Below are 5,831 nucleotides of genomic sequence, written 5' to 3' on the forward strand. Positions count from 1 at the left end.
GCACTAATGTCACATGTATGATGTTGACAACATGGACGCATATATAAGCAACACCAAAGGCAGTCGTAATATTTACCTAGCAGGCTAGGCTCGCGCTGTTGTGCTAACATCTGGCGGCGTAGCGTTAGCTAGCTCTAAATTGTGAAAAGCCGAACAACATCCCCCGTCTAAGCTGTGTTTCACTTTCAGATCTTTGAGTTCTTGGTTACGTCCGTCTTTGAAAAATCGGCCCGCCTAACACGGACAAATTGTACCCACCTTCCTACCTAGCTAGCTGACCTATAGCTAGCTAGCTATACCGGTATGCTAGCTATAGCTATCTATCTTTCTAAATATATCTATCAATACTATCTATCTATCTATATGTCTAGCTATATATATAGGCTATCTATGTATATGTATTTATTATCTATAATCTGTTGCTGAACACTTTTTCTTACACTGTTGTCTTCTATCTCTCTCGTAACTCTCAATGGTCTCTCTAAGCTGGCTGGCCTATCATCTCCCTAGTGTGACGTCATGCAATGCATTGTGGGAGAAAAGCAAACCACTGTAAAATACGACCTACTTTTTCGTGTTATTTTATGTTTTGTGATACTTTTCAATATCATATACAGTGGATAACAGTTTGAATGTTTATTACCAACAATCAATAAGTGCAAATTCGTTGGAAAATTAAACCTGCAACATGGGCTTTAATACGGAGGTGCGACGTGCAAAGGCCAGTCAAATGTTTATAAATATGTAGCGAATCTGTCTACGTGGGTAGCCGTTGATAGGTTTACACGGCATCTGGACAGGCTCGGAAACCAGTAGGTGGAAGAACCCGAAGACACCGGCGTCTGTCTCCAGTTTTAGCAGCAGCTGGTTTGACCACGGAGATACGAGTGACGGACGGTGAGCTTGACCGCAGTCTGTTTCTGTGATAGAAACACTCCAAGCTGCTAAAGTTTGCTGCTCTGCTGCATCACATACTGCTAAACACACCTGACTACAGAAGACCTCAGCTCAGACTGGTGGAGTATGCATAGTTGGTGCGGTTTGAGTACGGATCACGTCCTCACCACAAACGAACAGAGTTCGAGTGACAGCGTACCGAGACCACCTCTGCATATGTCTCGGTACGCTTGTTTGCTCCGCTTTTGGTCCGCAATAGAGTTTGATGACTGCGTTCTCACCTGCCCAAACGAACCGCACCAGCGGGGCTAACAAACTCTAGTCCCATTCAACCGAACTAAAGGCTGTCGGTGAGAAAACGTAACGCCATTAATTATCATCAGCTCAATCTCACCTGACAGACGAGCATCTTTTGGTGGCTTTCTCGGATGTTGCTGCTTGATGGGGGCTGCTGCTGCTTCTGGTTATTCTTCTTCTGCTTCTGGTTATTCTTCTTTTTCTTCTATGGCGGATTGCAAACAACTTTTAGGTGCATACCGCCACCTACTGTACTGGATGGTGTAACAGCAAATCATTATACTCGTCAATCCTGTTTCTTTAAAAAAAAGTAAAGAGTGCCTTGCTGGTGATTTTTATCCCCTATTCCAATCCCAGTAACCCCGCCCTGCCTCCTGAACCCTATCCTTAAATACCAGTCTTTGCACTTCATTCAATGTAAATGGCCTGTTCTTATGCAGTGCTTTTCTAGTCTTAACAACCAACTCAAAAACTCAAAGCGCTTTTACATCATACAGGAACAAGGTGCCACCTGCTCATAAGACAAACACTCACAAACATTTACACTCTGATGGCATCGGGGACAACTCAGGGTTCAGTGTCTTGCCCAAGGACACTTTGACATGGGACTGCAGGGCCAGGGATTGAACCAGCAACCTTGCAATTGGCAGGCAACCGCTCTACCACTGAGCCACTAAAATGGAGTAAAATAGCTTTTAAATACAAGGTGCCATTCAGTCCTCTGTGATCCACCCTGAGTCTTGTCATCACAATCTCCTCCCTCCTGGACCTTTCCGTAAGTCTTTATACTATAGACTGTCTACTGTGTATGTATATGTGGTGGAAGCAGCTGCTTACTCTTCCTCTTATAACACAAGGGGGGAGGGGAGAAAATTGACTTCAGAATTGAATTCAGCATGACCCTGTCACTCTCAGCCCCCCCCCTCCACACACACTCAATCAATCATATAATCATATCACTTGTCTGCTGTACAACTTACTTATTGGCTATATAAGCCCTCATACATAACCTGGACGGTGGTCATAACATCTACATCTTCCATCTTAGAACTTATTCCCTGTTACATAATGTTCTTATTCTTATTCAGTCAGTCAGTTTATAGGTTATTATGTTCATATTTTATAATCATAGTCAATATTTTTATCATGATCTACTGCACTGTCCAATCTGTTTACTTTTTCACTTAATAACTTTTTCACTTTTGTACTTCATCATTCATTCATCATCATTACAGACAGTCTACAATAGTATCTCACCTTATCATGGTTATTGCATTTCTGTGAGTGATTTTTAATTTTAATTTTTAATTTTAATTTTAATTTTAATTTTTAGTTATGTATGTGTGATATATGTGTGTTTATGTCTTTGTTTTGTTATGGTTGTCTTGCTTCTGGATGCATAAAATATCCTTCGTCACAAATAAAGTATCTATCTATCTATCTATCTATCGATCTTCTTCTTCTTCTTCTTCTTCTTCTTCTTCTTCTTCTTCTTCTTCTTCTTCAGTTTTACCGGCGGGCTACAAAACAACGTTAAAGTGCACGCCGCCACCTAATGTACCGGAATGTGATATTATAACCATCGACGCCCCAATAATTAAATAAATAAATGAAATTAATTAATTAATTAATTAATTAATTAATTGATATCTGGGTCCAGTGCAAAATTAAGGGGACTCTATGGAGCTATACACTTAAATCTGTCTCTTTCTCCTGATGGTCGTTCTCAGATTTGATTGTAGTTTTTGCAAGTTCAACATGGATTAGAGTTCGAAAGTGGCATGAACGAGTACTTATGTCCTTTCAATTTGTTACAGGTTGAGTCGTTGTTGCCCCAACATGCTAGCATTCTGCTAATGAATGCTGCTTGGTCAGTGAAGGACTGATTACAACCGGAGATCCCACTTGATGGCATCTGATGCGGAACCAGAATGTCAGAGCTCGTTTATGGGCATTCTCTGAGAATGTTGAGTTGGAAGTTCTTTTTTTTGTCCACAGCAAATGTTTTTATGTGGGTGCTGGCACTGGTTTTGCCTATTGTATTGTTTGTTGTGCGGGTTACCATGGATTGCAATGATATGTTTTGGGAGGGGGGGGGGCTCTTACCTTACTCTATTTCTGCATACAAATGATTTTGTTAATATTTTAACTTTTACAACACAGGGAATTTAAGGACCCAAAAGCAGAGAGCAGGCAGGTGTAGGATGATATTGAGGATGTATTAACGAAAAAAAAAAAAAGTTCATACCAAACAAAAGCAGTCCGAAGGCAGCAGGTAGTACACAGTCCAGAATGTAGAACGAGCCAAAAGAGCAGGATAACAAAACAGAAAGAAAGAGACCAAGGGGAACTCCACACAAGAACACAAAATAATACACGCAGCAACAGACGAGAATAATATGACACAAGACAAAGGAAACACAAAGACTAAATACACCAGGTAAGGAGCAAATACAGGACAGGCGGGAAAACTAAAAGACAGGTAAAGTAAGTAAAACAAGACAAGACAGAACTAGACAACAACATTTTTGTTGTTTTTAAGACCAACTACATTTATTTATTTTTGGCAGTGTATAGTAAAAACATTTACCAAAAACCTAATCCAGGCCAGCCGTGCAAATTGCTGGCATCATTAGGGATGCCTCTCGGAACTTAGAACATATAGGGCTGACAGTATGTACTACGCAGACTTTTAAACAGCAACATTAACAATGTACAATTACACTCCAACCATGTGTTGAAACAATTTATAAACCTATTTCCAAAGTGCAGGCAGTGAGATGTGACCAGGCAACGACTAACGTCAAAGCTTTGCACCTCTCGGGGCCACCCGTGATCCTCTGTGTGGCGATGATTTCCACTGCATTCTGGTGGAGGTTCAGAGGGTTCCTGTGGTGTTCGATGTCCCTTAGCACAGCATTGCTGAGCCCTCAATGCTGTAGCCTTTTCTTTTGTTTGCATGTGTGATTGGTCTCTTGTCTTGTGTCTGTCTGTCTGTGGGTGTGTCTGTTTCTGCACGTGTTGTTTTGTCTCCCTCCCTCACATTTTTTCTCTTTGTGTTTTTGTGGCCCTGGGACACATTCCTATGTCCCAGTGTGTTGTTTGTAACTGTTTGTGAATATTATGTATATACGGACATACGAGTGATGGACTTGACCGGAGTTTATTTCTGTGATAGAAACACTGCATGCTGCTACAGTTAGTACAGTTGGCAGAATAGTAGTTAGCACAGTTAGTTAGAGTTAGCAGATTGCTGAACACACCTGACTACAAGAGACAATAGCTCAGAGTATAGTTGGTGCAGTCAATTGTGGTGAGTTCGGATCTCACCACAAACAAACCACTCCAGAGTTCGATTGAAAGCTACCTCTTCAAGCAGGTCTTGGTACGCTTGTTTGATCCTCTTGTGGTGCGCACCAGTTTGATTGCCACGTTCTTGTCTGCCCAAACCAACCGCACCAGCACCAACTCTAGTCTGATTTAACCAAACTTAAGGCTGTCGGTGTGAAAACGCCCTAAAAAGAGTAAGCCTATTCTACTCGGCGGTTGTGGCTCAGTGGTCGAGCGGTTGCCTGCCAATCGGAAGGTTGGTGATTCAATCCCTGGCCCTGCAGTCCCATGTCGAAGTGTCCTTGGGCAAGACACTGAACCCCGAGTTGCCCCTGATGCTGTGCATCGGAGTGTGAATGTGTGTGAGTGTTTATCTGATGAGCAGGTGGCACCTTGTACGGCAGCCCCGGCCACAGTGTATGAATGGTGAATGTTTCCTGTATGATGTAAAAGTGCTTTGAGTAGTCGTTAAGACTAGAAAAGCGCTATATAAATACAGCACATTTACTCTATTTCAACGTGTGCCATAAGGGTGGTACTTAGAGAGCGTGTGGTACATGGTTTAAAAACTTTAAAAAAAACTGGTCTAGATAGACAGAGAGAAAAAAGGAAAGAGAGGAACAAAATAACATGTCAGAACCTTGGCGAGGCAGCCTTCCAAGGCTACAACAACAGTGTTCCTTCTCTTGAACAAAAAACTTTTCCACTGCATAAGACCCTCTTACTGTAAAGACAGGTTCATTTCAGCTCTTCTATGAGCGCCTTGGGTTGAAATTCTCTGCGAAAATGACGACAAACAAATGACAAATCGTCCTCTAGAAGACCTCTAAATCAGAAGGTTATCTTAGCAGCAGTTGACTGACAGCAGCAACTTGAGGAACAAGTAAGGAATATACATTATTTTTCCGGTAATTTAAACTTTTATATGTACAATGTCATATTATGGATTCAGCAAGGACACTCAAACTAAATGTTCATCTATGTTGTCTATGGATACAAAATGTAGGAGTGCAAAACTGTAGGTGCATGGTCAAATAGCTGTACAATACCAGAAACGCAGTAACTAACTTACGAGGAAAACAAACCAATCAAGGTTACATTAGGAGAATATATTGCTGAGAAACCTTTTAAGTACAAGCAGAATATAACAACTAACAGTTTACTACTATGTAATAAAAGTATGGCAGAGGTGAATAGGGCTGACACTGTCCATAATGATTCCTGCTTTCACTTTGGGCAGTTCTGGCTGATTCAAATGGCTTTAATCATCTTTCAATGGAAACCCAACGTTGAGTGTTGGTTCTTCC

General features: G+C 41.4%; 1 protein-coding gene across 4 annotated transcripts in view; it reads right to left on the bottom strand.

Annotated features, from left to right (window-relative positions):
* LOC116686439 (palmitoyltransferase ZDHHC3) overlaps positions 1 to 1,405 on the bottom strand; it is a 146,818-nt gene extending 145,413 nt beyond the window's left edge. For 2 of the 4 annotated variants that reach the window (XM_032511453.1, XM_032511454.1), the window contains exon 1: positions 1,292 to 1,404. The gene's annotated coding sequence lies outside the window, so the exon portion shown is untranslated. Of the gene's footprint in view, positions 1 to 1,291 lie in introns of all 4 variants that reach the window. The other 2 variants (XR_004331255.1, XM_032511451.1) reach the window with 2 other exon arrangements.
* Between the last annotated feature and the right edge of the window lie 4,426 nt (positions 1,406 to 5,831).

The sequence above is a fragment of the Etheostoma spectabile genome, unplaced genomic scaffold (genome assembly GCF_008692095.1).
Source record: "Etheostoma spectabile isolate EspeVRDwgs_2016 unplaced genomic scaffold, UIUC_Espe_1.0 scaffold376, whole genome shotgun sequence".
NCBI lineage: Eukaryota > Metazoa > Chordata > Actinopteri > Perciformes > Percidae > Etheostoma > Etheostoma spectabile.